The sequence below is a fragment of the Oncorhynchus gorbuscha genome, linkage group LG22, assembly GCF_021184085.1.
Source record: "Oncorhynchus gorbuscha isolate QuinsamMale2020 ecotype Even-year linkage group LG22, OgorEven_v1.0, whole genome shotgun sequence".
NCBI lineage: Eukaryota > Metazoa > Chordata > Actinopteri > Salmoniformes > Salmonidae > Oncorhynchus > Oncorhynchus gorbuscha.
This window is the reverse complement of record NC_060194.1, coordinates 38182094-38196536: the sequence shown is the minus strand read 5'-3', so window position 1 is coordinate 38196536 and position 14443 is coordinate 38182094. Positions and strand designations below refer to the sequence as shown.

General features: G+C 41.8%; 1 protein-coding gene across 1 annotated transcript in view; it reads right to left on the bottom strand.

Moving 5' to 3' along the window:
• Positions 1 to 14027, bottom strand: part of LOC124009962 (neurocan core protein-like) — a 161982-nt gene extending 147955 nt beyond the window's left edge. The window contains exons 1-2 of the mRNA XM_046322233.1: positions 13658 to 14027; positions 6399 to 6458 (exon numbers count right to left, since the gene is read on the bottom strand). The gene's annotated coding sequence lies outside the window, so the exon portion shown is untranslated. The remainder of the gene's footprint in view (positions 1 to 6398; positions 6459 to 13657) is intronic.
• Positions 14028 to 14443: the final 416 nt, after the last annotated feature.

Below are 14443 nucleotides of genomic sequence, written 5' to 3'. Positions count from 1 at the left end.
TTGTTCGGTAAAGTTCATATTTATATCCAAAAATCTTTGTTTACATTGGTGCCAAAACATCCAGTGATTATGCAGAGAGCCACATCATTTTACAGAAATACTCATAATAAACACTGCTAAAAGATACAACTGTTATGCATGGAATTTTAGATCCACTTCTCCTTAATGCAACTGCTGTGTCAGATTTCAAAAAAGCTTTATGGAAAAAGCACACCGTGCAATAATCTGAGTACGGCGCTCAGAGACCAAAACAACCCAAACAGATATCCGCTATGTTGTGTAGTCAACAGACGTCAGAAATAGCATTATAAATATTAACTTACCTTTGATGATCTTCATTAGAATGCACTCCCAGGAATCCCAGTTCCACAATAAATGTTTGTTTTGTTCGATAAAGTCCATCATTTATGTCCAAATACCTCCTTTTTGTTCGCGCGTTCAGTACACAATCCAAACTCACGGCGCGCGTTCACTAGGAGCAGACGAAAAGTAAAAAAGTTCCGTTACAGTCCATAGAAACATGTCAAACGATGTATAGAATCAATCTTTAGGATGTTTTAACATAAATCTTCAATAATGTTCCAACCTGAGAATTCCTTTGTCTGTAGAATTGCAATGGAACAGAGCCAACTATAACGTGAACGTGCAAGACTGAGCTCGTGGCTCTCTGGCAGACCTCGGACTCATTCCCCTCTCATTCACCCCCACTTCACAGTAGAAGCATCAAACAAGACTGTTGACATATAGTGGAAGCCTTATGAAGTGCAACATGACCCCATAGACACTGTGTATTTGATAGGCCAAGAGTTGAAAAACTACAAACCTCAGATTTCCCCCTTCCTGGTTGGATTTCTTCTTAGGTTTTTGCCTGCCATATGAGTTCTGTTATACACGCAGACATCATTCAAACAGTTTTAGAAACTTCAGAGTTTTCCATCCAAATCTACTAAACTTCAGAGTGTTTTCTATCCAAATCTACTAATCATATGCATATTCTAGCTTTTATGGCTGAGGAGCAGGCAGTTTAATTTGGGCACGCTTTTCATCCAAAATTCCCAATGCTGCCCCCTACCCTAGAGAAGTTAAAGACTGTGGGGAATATACAACGACATACCATGAAACATACAAAAAAAACTTTCATGAGACTGAAAGGTTTTATTTGACTAGCTCAGTTGTGGCTTTACAGTAAAAATACAAACATAGCTTCAAAGAGAAGACCATTGAGACAATTCAAGTTGCAATGGCAAATATACTTCAAATTAGTAGGTAACACTCACCAAGGTGTTATAGACCAACATTGCTGTTCTGCAGAATGAACTAGTCATGCGTTCCTCCTGGCCACCACATTCAGCAGCATCTTTTGCTCATCACATAACCTATCCCTTGCACAAAGCCTTTTCTGTTCACGTAGTTGAACTCGTTTTGGGATGATTCTTTTATAGCGATCTGGGTATCGTCTGTTGCTCCGTTCGGATTTGAGAACCCATTGATGGTAAATAAACTCCCATTGAATTGAACCTGTGGTGCGATGGTGTATTGAAATTGAATGTAACTTCATATTGCTGATAATTGCATCCAACACATCCGCTCATTGAGGGCTGTGAGATGCCGAACGGCAAGCTCCAACTAAAAAGTGCCTGTTGCCAAAAACCTGAGCGTGGATAGTAATTGGATGTGCACCGAAATGGTGCGTGTTTGCCTTTCTAAAGTAGGTCTTAAAACCTCTACAGGATCGGTGGGTCCCCCGCGAGGAGAGTGCACAGTTATGGACTTGAAAATGTATTAATAAACCAATTAGGCACATTTGGGCAGTCTTGATACAACATTTTGAACAGAAATACAATGGTTCATTGGATCAGTCTCAACCGTTGCACATACACTGATGACATCTAGTGGGCAAAATCTAAATTGCGCCTGGGCTGGAATAATACATTATGGCCTTTCTCTTGCATTTCAAAGATGATGGTACAAATGTTGTTGTTTTTTAAACGCATGCTTTTTTCCTTTGTATTATCATTTACCAGATCTAATGTGTTATATTCTCTTACATTAATTTAACATTCCACAAACTTCAACGTGTTTCCTTTCAAATGGTATCAAGAATATGCATATCCTTGCTTCAGGTCCTGAGCTACAGGCAGTTAGATTTGGGTATGTAATTTTAGGAAAAAACTGTAGAAAAAAGGGTCCGATCCGTAATAGGTTTTAAATCGTCGCAAATATCCTATAAGATTGGTGTGGGAAACGATATCTGAGGATTCAATCAGTAATTTCAGAAAAAAAGTCCCACCTGTCTCTAAAAATGCAGCTTGTGCTAAATTTTCCAACAGAGCAAGATCAGCGATGGCTCATTAGATTTCCCATTATCTAATTCTTTTATAGTATTTTAACAATGGTTTCACTTTCACTACTGCCTCTAATTTAACTAATCACTGTACTTTAAATTAATTATTATGGTAACTAATACATTATAGGACATACAGTAGCCTGTCAAGATTCAGTATTTTGTACAAATTCACAATGGAAATACACTGAAATGTGTTATTATTACTCTCCCAATTTCACACATATTCAACATTACAATTCCCCCAGTCACTAGGCTATGTTTTATTCCACCACTTGGCACTGTGCATACGCATGGTCATGGTCATGGTCATGGTCATGGTCATGGCTGTGCGTAAATCCACGCACACTCTCAAGCAAACGTTCATATTGATAAATCTCCCACTTTGTGTGGAAATGAGCCCACGCATGGTTTACGCATAGATTTGTGCCTATGCATGATTGGTAAATGAGTCCATTGAAGTCCTCACAAGAATAGTAATCCAACTAAAATTCAGAGAAGTGAGGACATTTTGCTGGTCCTCACTTGTAAAAATGGGAATTTTAGGCTTAGAGCTAAGGTTTGGGGTGAAGGTAAGAATTATGGTTAGAATTAGGGTTAGGGGTTAGTGTTTTATGTTAGAAGTTAGGGTTATGTTTAGGAGTTAAGGTTAGGGTTGGGGGTTTACCCTGACTACACAGTATATTATTAAATTATTGCACCCACACTGCTCGCGGGCATCAACGAGCATCTGCGTTGCCAAGCGCTAAAATAGAAGTCATTCTATTTCTGAAGCAGATCGCGCTGCAAGTCCTGCCTCTCCCATCTCCTCATTGGTTTATAGAAGCAGGTACCCACGGCCCATCTCCTCATTGGTTATACCCATGGTGTATACCCATGTGGGTGATTGAAAGATGAACTGTGTTGCCGGTAGTCATGGTAATTACTATGAAAGTTGATATGCAAATCACCATATAAGTTCAAAGATGAAAAGGCCGGGAAGGAGGAGAGATGACTAGAAATTATTTGGTTGACCACTTTATGTGTGGATTAATTGTCGGAGTAGAGGACCTTGTGCATTTCAGGTAAAATAACAACCTAATGTTTATATCCCAGGACAAATTAGCTCGCAACAGCAAGCTAGCTAAATAGGACAAATTAGCTAGCAACAGCAAGCTAGCTAAATAGGAAAAATTAGCTAGCAAGTGCAAGCTACCTAGCTAAATTGCCATAAATGTTTAACGCTTTTCAACCTGTCCCTAAATTAATGTAATTGGTTCAGAGTTTGTCTTGATATTTTAACCTGCGCATCGTGATCGTGTTTGGTGTTGGGGGACAAAATAAATGTATGCACAATGTCGCACAGTGGCGCACGTGTGCAGACGGTTTGGGTTCCATGTTAGGTTTAGGTTTAGGGTTAGTGGTTAGGGAAAATAGGATTTTGAATAGTAATCAATTGTTGGTCCCCAAAAAGCCCCCACAAATATAGTAAGTCTGTTTGTGTGTGTAAGTAAGTAAGTGTATAATAATTAGTGGAGCTGAAGGGTGGTACTAACAATAACAAGATAACTACTGTAAAATAATATATAATAATATATGCCATTTAGCAGACGCTTTTATCCAAAGTGACTTACAGTCATGTGTGCATACATTCTACGTATGGGTGGTCCCTGGGAAACGAACCCACTACCCTGGCGTTACAAGCGCCATGCTCTACCAACTGAGCTACAGAAGGTGTTCGTAAATGTGTTCGTAAAATGTATATACAGTAAGTTCAGAACTTTTGTGAAACGGCACAGTTGAAAAATAGAAATCAAAACGGGATGCTCTTCAGAGATATAGGGGTTGAGGGTAACTGGAGGATGGGAATAAAAACTAACAAAAGATAACTAGTGTAAAACCTACTTTCTGTAAAATGTATATAGTATGTATAAGCTGGAAGTAGAAACCTAAGTGTTATTGTCCATTAGTTTACTCCAAATAGGGGACTGGTGGTAGGGTTAGGGGAAAATAATGAAGGAAAATATATATTTTATATATATATATATATATATTGCATATAGGTACAGTACCAGTCAAATGTTTGGACACACCTTCTCATTCCAGGATTTTTCAATATTTATACTATTTTTACATTGTAGAATAATAGTGAAGACATCACAACTATGAAATAACACATATGGAATCATGTAGTAACCAAAACAGTGTTAAACAAATCAAAATACATTTTATATTTGAGATTTCAAAGTAGCCACCCTTTGCCTTGATGACAGTTTTGCACACTCTTCCTGACTGATGTCTTGAAATGTTGCGTCAATATATCCACATAATTTTACGCTTTCATGATTCCATCTATTTTGTGAAGTGCAGCAGTCCCTCCTGCAGCAAAGCACCCCCACAACATGATGCTGCCACCCCCATGCTTCATGGTTGGGCTGGTGTTCTTCGGCTTGCAAGCCTCCCCCTTTTCCTCCAAACATAATGATGGTCATTATGGTCAAAGAGTTCTATTTTTGTTTCACCCCACCCCCCCCTAAGTTTTAGATGCACTATTGTTGTGACTGTCCCACTGGATGTCATAAGGTGAATCATTTGACAAGAGGCTAAATGACTTAAATGTAATGTAATGTAAATGTAAGAGGATATTTCTCTAAAAAGTACGATCTGTGTCCCCGTGTGCAGTTGCAAACCGTAGTCTGTCTTTTTTATGGTGGTTTTGGAGCAGTGGCTTCTTTCTTGCTGAGCGGCCTTTCAGGTTATGTTGATATAGGACTCATTTTACTGTGGATATAGATACTTTTGTGCCTGTTTCCTCCAGCTTCTTCACAAGGTCGTTTACTGTTGTTCTGGGATTGATTTGCACTTTTCGCACCAAAGTACATAAATCTCTAGGCGACAGAACGCGTCTCCTTCCTGAGCGGTATGATGGCTGCGTGGTCCCATGGTGTTTATAGTTGCGTACTATTGTTTGTACAGATGAACATGGTACCTTCAGGCATTAGGAAATTGCTCCAAAGGATGAGCCAGACTTGTGGAGGTCTAAAAAGATCATTGGAGTCAGGAGTCAGCTAACCTGTCCAATCAATGAGACGAGATTGGAGATGTTGGTTAGAGCTGCCCTGCCCTATAAAAAACACTCACAAAATGTAAGTTTGCTATTCAAAAGAAGCGTTGCCTGATGTGAACCATGCCTCCAACAAAAGAGATCTCAGAAGACCTAAGATTAAGAATTGTTTACTTGCATAAAGCTTGAAAGGGTATCTCTAAAAGCCTTGACCTTTATCAGTCCACGGTAACACAAAGTGTCTATAAATGGAGAAAGTTCAGCACTGTTGCTACTCTCCCTAGGAGTGGCCATCCTGGAAAGATGACTGCAAGAGCACAGCACAGAATGCTCAATGAGGTTAAGAAGAATCCTAGTGTGTCAGCTAAAGTAAATCAACAACCTAATGGCTTCAACAGAAGAAAATATGCCTTCTGGAGTGGCCCAGTCAGAGTCCTGACCTCAACCTGATTGAGATGCCGTGGCATGACCTCAAGAGAGTGGTTCACACCAGACATCCTAAGAATATTTCTGAACTGAAACAGTTTTGTAAAGATGGTCCAAAATTCCTCCTGACTGTTGTGCAGGTCTGATCTACAACTACAGAAAACGTTTGGTTGAGGTTATTGCTGCCATAGGATTGTCAACCAGTTATTAAATCCAGGGGTTTACATACTTTTTGCACCCTGCACTGTGAATGTTTACACGCTGTTCAATAACGACATAAAAACATCATTGTTTGTGTGTTATTAGTTTAAGCAGACTGTGTTTGTCTATTGTTGTGACTTAGATGTAGATTAGATCACATTTTATAACCAGTTTATGCAGAAATCCAGGTCATTCCAAAGGGTTCACATACTTTTTCTTGTCACTGTACATGTGAAAAACAGCAGATATACAATACCTAATAATACATATATTAATATTACATTCTCATGCCCAACTCTTCTTTCAATAGATTACATTAAGATACATATACTTACATTGATTTAAATAGGCTACAACCATGACAAAATTGTCCCTCTGTCTTACCTTTAGAGAGGAGTCTGACGGCGTCCTGGCAAATCAGCAAGGGTCTCTTTGTATGAAATCCTGAAACACAGGAAATATTTACATGTAATGTTTCATTTAATATGTAGCTAACGTTGCTAGCGAATGACCATTCCCTCTCATAGCCTATTACACCCCAACAGGATATAGAGGACAGACAGACCAATTTCACTTCAGTCCACAGGAAAAGGAAGTAGGAGGTATATAGGTCCCTGATAACATGCAGCATGGTCAGAGGTCAGATGTCGCTAGGGGCTGTTAACACACCTGCGGAAAGCCGTTACTCCAGCTGTACTGCATGTCTGGCCGGGGTCAGGGGTTAAAGTTGAGGGGTTAAAGGTGATAGCTTAGAGGTGAGGGGCCAATGTGGTTTGTAAAATCAGGTATAGGGGATCAGGTGCATGGGCAGTAGCTCTGACTTCAATCCACCCACTAGGAGAAATGGGGTGAATCTGAAATGGCACTCTCTTCCCTATACAGTATAGTGCATTACTTTTGTAGTAACTTAGGGAATAGGGTGCCATTTTAGACATGGCTATGATCAGAGAAGTGACATCATAAAGAAAAATAATAATATCATCAAGTTAAGAGGTGCTGGTGCCCTGGAGATAAGCTACTTCCATTACCATGGCTGCCACTTCAACCAGGAGTTTACGTGTTTAATGACCCGCACAGGAGTTGCTCAGTCCACGGAATATAAAATAGGTTGATACAGAATGAGTTATTGCAGATAGAGCCTTCGTCCGAGCACTGGTGTGTCCGTAACCAACCGTTTTTATTGAATGTGCATCAAAGTTGAATCTATCACTTTTTCATCCCCATACAAAATAAAGACGGTTACAAAATGGGATCATCATTGGACACTGTGACGTCACTAGACACTGGGGACACAGCACTTTGTTTATATGGAGTCTGCTGGCTCCCAGCTACTGTAGGCTAAACTGAAGAACACACGGATCAACAGATAACATCATATTATTGTCATTTAGCAGACACGTTTTATCCAAAGCCACTGACAGTTCACTCATATGTACAGTTGATGTGTCTCATGCAGGAATCAAACCAACAAGCCAACAAGCTGAGAAGCTCCAACCAATCACATCAAATAGCCTGTTCCCGACCAGCTCAAACAGGAATACCCAACATGACAGCATTACCTTCAGCATCTGCCACCAGTCAAAAGCAGAGAAAGGAGGCTCTACTCTGGCCAGAGACAAAGAGAAAGGCCGTTCTCTTTATGTGAGAGCCTTTTAGCTGTGGTGCTATGGTCTCATCCAGGCCTGTATGCTGATTGGTTTGAAGGGAAGTGTTAGTCCCTCCCTGCCAGGGTGCAAAAAGAAACTTGATTGATTGCTCACTCCTTCCAACCCCCCTCCGGGCTTCTCGCCATTGGAGACTTCACAACAGGGGAGACGAAGAGAGAGAGCGAGTGAGAAAGAGAATCTGAGGTGGAAAATATCTCTCCCGCTCTGCTGTTCTTTTATCAGCTTGAAATGGTTGAAATTCAAGTCATGTCGTCCATACACAGAGAAAATAAATATTTCACTCAAAACCTCAACTTTCAGTCTGATTCAATCTTGCTGTATAGAACATAATCGATTCACACAATAAGAGCCACGTACTTTTCTTCTTAAAAATAATTTAAAAACAGTAGCAAAGCCAAATCCAACCTAAAAGGTTAAAGCCCTCACTGATTATTGACTCCAGTTTTCAGTGTAAGACATAATACCTACATGCTAATCAAAGATACTGCATAATACTGGGGTAGGTTTACTTGAATCTGTTCCTCAGTCACAATGGACCTGTCCAGTTGTGAAAAGCTCCCCAATAAGCCAGAGAAGACAAAGAGTGCCTGTTCTCCTGTTGTTTGTGTAATAATGACCAGATGATTAAGTTGGCGCAGTACAGCTCTATGAAACCAATCCTCTGGGCTTTTGGTACAGTTTTTAGTGTGCCAAAGGTTGTGGGTTCGATTCCAGCAAGGGACAGCTAGTCCCCAATATTAATGCATTTGCTAAATGCTAGTAAGCATAACAAAATAATGCAGACCCTCAAGCAAAGGGAGACATTATACTTCTGTATACCGCTGACCGTAATAATGAACACTTCTCAAACTCAAATCACTTTATATTGTATACTGGAATTCCCATTCACCACTAATGTGTCCCAACCACCTGAGAAGTTTGTATCGAAACAGTTTGATACCACACAGATCATTGTACCAGACCTCATGTCTGAAAATAAAATCAGGCTGTCCAGAACATAAATCTCAACCTTCTGGCTACTGAAAAACATTTAAAAAATGGTAACTGATAAGAGAAACTGTAGTCTACTAGATTGTGTATCATTCCAAGTATTTAGTTTTCCTCTCCAGGCCTGAAATTCAGTTTATTAGGTACACCCATCAAGTACCAATTGGCATCAAGGGACCTAACGTGTGCCAGGAAAACATTCCCAACAGCATTACACCACCAGCCTGTACCGTTGACACCAGGCAGGATGAGGCCATGGACTCATACTGCTTACGTCAAATCCTGGCTCTGCCATCAGCATGACGCAACAGGAACCGGGTTTTGTCGGACCAGACAATATTTTCCCACTTCTCATGTCTAGTGTTGGTGATGGCGTTCCCAGTGGAGCCGCTTCTTCTTGTTTTTAGCTGATAGGATTGGAACCCAGTGTGGTTGTCTGCCACAATAGCCCTTCCATTACCAGGGCCGATGAGTTGTGCGTTCCGAGATGCCATTCTGCACACCACTGACGTACTGTGCCGTGGTTTTGCTGTTGGTGGCCCGCATGTTAACTTGTGTGATTCTTGCCATTCTCCTTTGACCTCTCTCATCAATGAGCTGTTTTCACCCACAGGACTTCCGCTGACTGGATGTTTTGTGTTTCTCGCTCCATTCTCTGTAAACCATAGACACTGTCGTGCGTGAAAAGCCCAGGGTGCCGGCTGTTTGTCAGATACAGGAACCGGCTTGCCTGGCACGGATGATCATTCCACGCTCAAAGTCACTTAGGTCCCTCGTTTTGCCCATTCTAAAGTTCAATCAAACAGTAACTGAATACCTCGATGTCTGTCTGCCTGCTTTACATAGCAAGCCACGGACACTTGACTACATTTTTTATTTTTTATTTAACCTTTATTTAACCAGGTAAGCTAGTTGAGAACAAGTTCTCATTTACAACTGCGATCTGGTCAAGATAAAGCAAAGCAGTGCGACACAAACAACAACACAGAGTTACACATGGAATAAACAAACTTACAGTCAATAACACAATAGAAAAAGTCTATATACAGTGTGTGTAAATGGCGTGAGGAGGTAAGGCAATAAATAGGCCATAGTAGCCAAGTAATTACAATTTAGCAAATGAACACTAGAGTGATAGATGTGCAGGTGATGATGAGCAAGTAGAAATACTGGTGTGCAAAAGAGCAAAAAAGTAAATAAAAACAATATGGGGATGAGGTAGGTAGTTGGATGCGCTATTTACAGATGGGCTGTGTATAGCTGCAGCGATTGGTAAGCTGTTCAGATAGCTGATGCTTAAAGTTAGTGAGGGAGATATAAGTCTCCAACTTCAGAGATTTTTGCAATTCATTCCAGTCATTGGCAGCAGAGAACTGGAAGGAAAGGCGGCCAAAGGGGGTGCTGGCTTTGGGGATGACCAGTGAGAGATACCTGCTGGAGCACGTGCTACTGGTGGGTGTTGTTATGGTGACCAGTGAGCTGAGATAAGGCGGGGCTTTACCTAGCAAAGACTTGTAGATGACCTGGATGTCTGTAGGTGCGAACCATTTTCGTGAACAGGGTGGTGTACCTAGTAAACTGGCCACTGAGTGTATATTAGTGTCTGTGGTGTGCTGAAACTGATCTTATCTGCACATATGGACAAGTCAAAGCAACATGTTACCAGTTCAGACAAACCTCTCTATCCCGGCTGTGCTTATTCTTTAGGCTATTTCTAACATGCTATACATCTATCTGCACCACATTTTCCTACACAGACCAGTGGTTCTGGGACATGATCCATGTATAGTTTTGGGAATTTTATTGGGAATTACTTTTCTTGGGAATTTCTGTTTGAGGAAAATGTACAATATTTCTAATCACAACTCTGTCATTTGCTGTGGCGTAGAGGGAGCTGGCTGTACAAACCCTGGTATAAGTTACGTCAGCATCTGGCCCAGGCCTCCTATAACCGCTTGCCGTCCAGCATCTAAAGTAATTGGTTACCAGAATTTTTTTTATAGCTTTGAGGCTTTTCTTATGACCCTCATAATAAAAAATGAATAATAGATTTCTTGCCCCAAACTTGTAAATCACCCAGGAAGAGCTAGCTACAACACCATTTGGGAAACACTGGAACAGGTTACTGTAAAGATATCTGGCCCTGCCGTGGTTAACCATCTTGCCAGTAGATCAGGCTAGCCTACCAGTCTTCTCTGTTTCTCCTTCAGCGGGTCGGCTCCTCCCATCCACTCCTCCCGGTGGGAGTGCACAGCCTCTCTCTGATCTGATGGGCTGTGAGGGAGGTCTGTGAGGCCTCTGGCAGTGAGCCAGGAATCCCGGGAGTGAACTCTCACGCACTCACCCAGACAGAATAAAAAATGCATGGGTGCCACTGGAGAAGTTTCAGTCTGGTTGGTGAAATCCTCGTCCTCTCTGTCTCTGTCTCTCTGTGACTCTCTCACTCTGACTCGCTCTCTATCTCTCTGACTCTCTCTCTCTGACTCTCTCTCTCTCTGTCTCTCTCGCAGTCCCTGTCGGTCTCTCTCTCTCTCTCTCTCTCTCTCTCTCTCTCTCTCTCTCTCTCTCTCTCTCTCTCTCTCTCTCTCTCTCTCTTTCTGTCTCTGTCCCTGTCTCTCTCTGTCTCTCTGTCTCTTTCTCTCTTTCTCTCTGTCCCTGTCTCTGTCCCTGACTCTCTCTCTCTCTGTCTCTCTCTCGCAGTCCCTGTCGGTCTCTCTCTTTCTGTCTCTGTCCCTATCTTTCTCTCTCTGTCGCTGTTCCTGTCTCTCTCGCTTTGTCTCTGTTTCTCTCTCTCTGCATCTCTCTCTGCATCTCTCACTGCCTATCTCTGTCTCTCTCTGTCCCTGTCTTCTCTTGTGTTCCTCTCTTTCTCCTCCTTATTTCATTCTTTCATCTCTCTGCCTGACGATCCTCTCTACCCCCTCCCTCCCGATCCATCCCCCTACCTACCTCCCTCATTCTCTCCTCTCTCTCCCCTCCCTCCATCTATTTCTCCTCTCCCCCATCCCTCTCTCCCTCCCCTTTACCTCCCTCTCTATCTCTCTGTGTTGTTTCACAATGACATCAGCCCAACCGTGTGTTGTAAAAACTAGACACAGTTTTCTAGGACATACACTGCCGGTGGTAGACTCCCTTCTTCACAAGGCCTACCAAAAATAGAGTGACTATTTTATATGCAAGAACTATGAATTGACCAAGACAAGGCTTTGAGCTGTTAGGCCACTGATAACCTCACACAATAGATCTTATTTTTCTATGTGACTGAAACAGTTGCGCTCCCTCAGAGTGGTACATTTCAATGTGTTTGTGTGACTTAGACTTTTAGAGTATTTAGCACCCGTGTAATTTACAGCTTGTATATGCGGAGAAAGACTAAATTATTAGTGACCAGACCACGAACCAGGAATGTCTGTACTTTTCCCCAGTTTCCATCATTCTGATGTTGCAAATATGTTGACCCTGTTTCCTTGTCTCTCATGTTTCCAATGATGCACATTGCATGAAGCACATTTGAAATAGACAAATATATGTGTATGCCACAAGAACCTATTCTATCATTGTCTGGAGTGTTAACAGAGGTAGTGCTAACGTTCTGTCATTTATCTCTCTTATTTCATGTATCTCTGATGTCATGCCCGGGCCAGGGTATTGGGGTTACTAACATCAGCCACACCTCTGATTGGCCCGAGAGGTTAGAGTGGGTGGGAGCATTATAAATAATGGAGAACATGATAGCTATGCAGGTGTTCTGATCTCTGATCTAAGTTCCCTCAGCTGTTTGTGGAACCAACCCTCTTTCTATTTCTCTTTTGTTTCCCTCTATCACTCTCTGATCTCTCTCTGCCTCTCTCCCTATCTCTCTCTGATCTCCCGCTCTCTCTGACTCTCTCCCTCTCTCGCTCTGTCTCTCTCCCCCTCTCTCTGTCTCTCTCCCCCTCTCTCTGACTCTCTCCCCCTCTCTCTGACTCTCTCCCTCTCTCGCTCTGTCTCTCTCCCCCTCTCTCTGTCTCTCTCCCCCTCTCTCTGACTCTCTCCCCCTCTCTCTGACTCTCTCCCTCTCTCGCTCTGTCTCTCTCCACCTCTCTCGGTCTCAGTCACTCATTCTTTTTTCTTGCACACACAACATGAACTTGAGGACCATTATATACTGAGGATGCTGTTTAAATGCCACAGAACATTTAAGCCAATGCCATAACTTTATATGCTTCTTACATATTACTGATAGCCCGCAGTATTAGAGGTTTGTGTCTCCCATCAGGCCCCTACTGAGGAAGCCTATTTTTCTCCTAGCCTCCTGTATAAGGGCAACTCTGAGACAAGCCCAGAGGACCTCCCATGAGAAGAAGCTGTGTTGGGTATACACTAAAACAAGCCATTCAGTGGTCTAATGTTTATTACATGGGTCCTAAATATAAGCTTGGATCTACTTCATCAAAAAGACCCCCAAAATAAGCTACTGTAAAGCTCAGTGTGTGTGTGACTGTGCAAGAGTCTTTTCAGAGACACAGTTAGAGGTAGGCACTGAGGTCATCCTCGATGAGCTTATAGATGACCACATCTTTCATGCAAAGTAGGATACATGTCAGAAGGAAATAATATGTCAGAAGGAAATAACATGTCAGGAAGGTACGAAATAATAGCTACAGAATGCATAACATGTCCATACAAAAGTCACGTTAAAGTCGTGTATTATACAGTGCCTGGAAAGCAAGATCTGGCTATGTAATTGTCATGGTAAAACACCTGAAAGTACTTATAATTGGGCTGAAATATTGGCTTGGTTGGTTGACCAACAAAGGTTTATACACTACCAAATGCATTTTTAACAGAGTAAGATAAGCAATGCATTCATTCCATTCCCTACCCCGGTCTGCATACAGGCTTTAACCCAATATTGTTCATACAGGGTTCAATTTCCACAAATCCTTTATCTCAAACAAATTGACAAAGTTGACCATTTGCAGCCAATGAAAATATGTTCAATCTTACCTGAAAATAGTATAATTAAAAAATCCGTAGGAATGTAAGATCGGAACGCAGCGCTTCAGTGAAGGTGCTCTAAACGTATCCCGGTGCTCCAATAGTGTCGTCTGTCAGCGATCGGTCGAATGGGTGAAACAGTAAAAAAGAACCGGTAAGTGAGCAAAAATGATTCAACGTCCCAAGCTACGCATCACACCTTCAAAAAATAAGCCACCTAGTCTGCTTCACGACTAATATGCAGCATCTACCACATGACCAATTTAGAGATATCAAAATGTAAATCTGGATAGACACTCGGTGCCGGTGCTCACTCCCCGTGCGCAGGTGGCGACGCTGAGGGTGAGGAGCTGAATCGGTTTGAACAAAGAGGCGAGCACTGACACACAGACGGTTCAAGCGCCCCCCATTCAACTGAAGAAAAAAAGGGGGGCGAGGATTGGAGGAACGGATTGGTGAAAGGGGGTATTTTACATGACTATAATCCGATTCCATACATAAACCTCAAAGGTTGATCCCTTGTCTCTGAATTAAATTAAAATTCTCATGTCATGAGCTCATAACTAGGCTGGAAATCTCCGAGGGGAGGGGAGTTTCATGCGTTTTTACTCCAGTTTTCCTCAACTCCTTACAAAAGGCCTACAGGAAAGTAAATGCACCTGCAGTAATTCATTTATTATTCAATAGTCTGTAAACTACTGTTTATTACACTAAAATCCATCATTTTTCTCAACTTCATTAAATAAAACATGAAAAACATGTTCCTATCTTATTGATAAGTGGAAGGATATTATA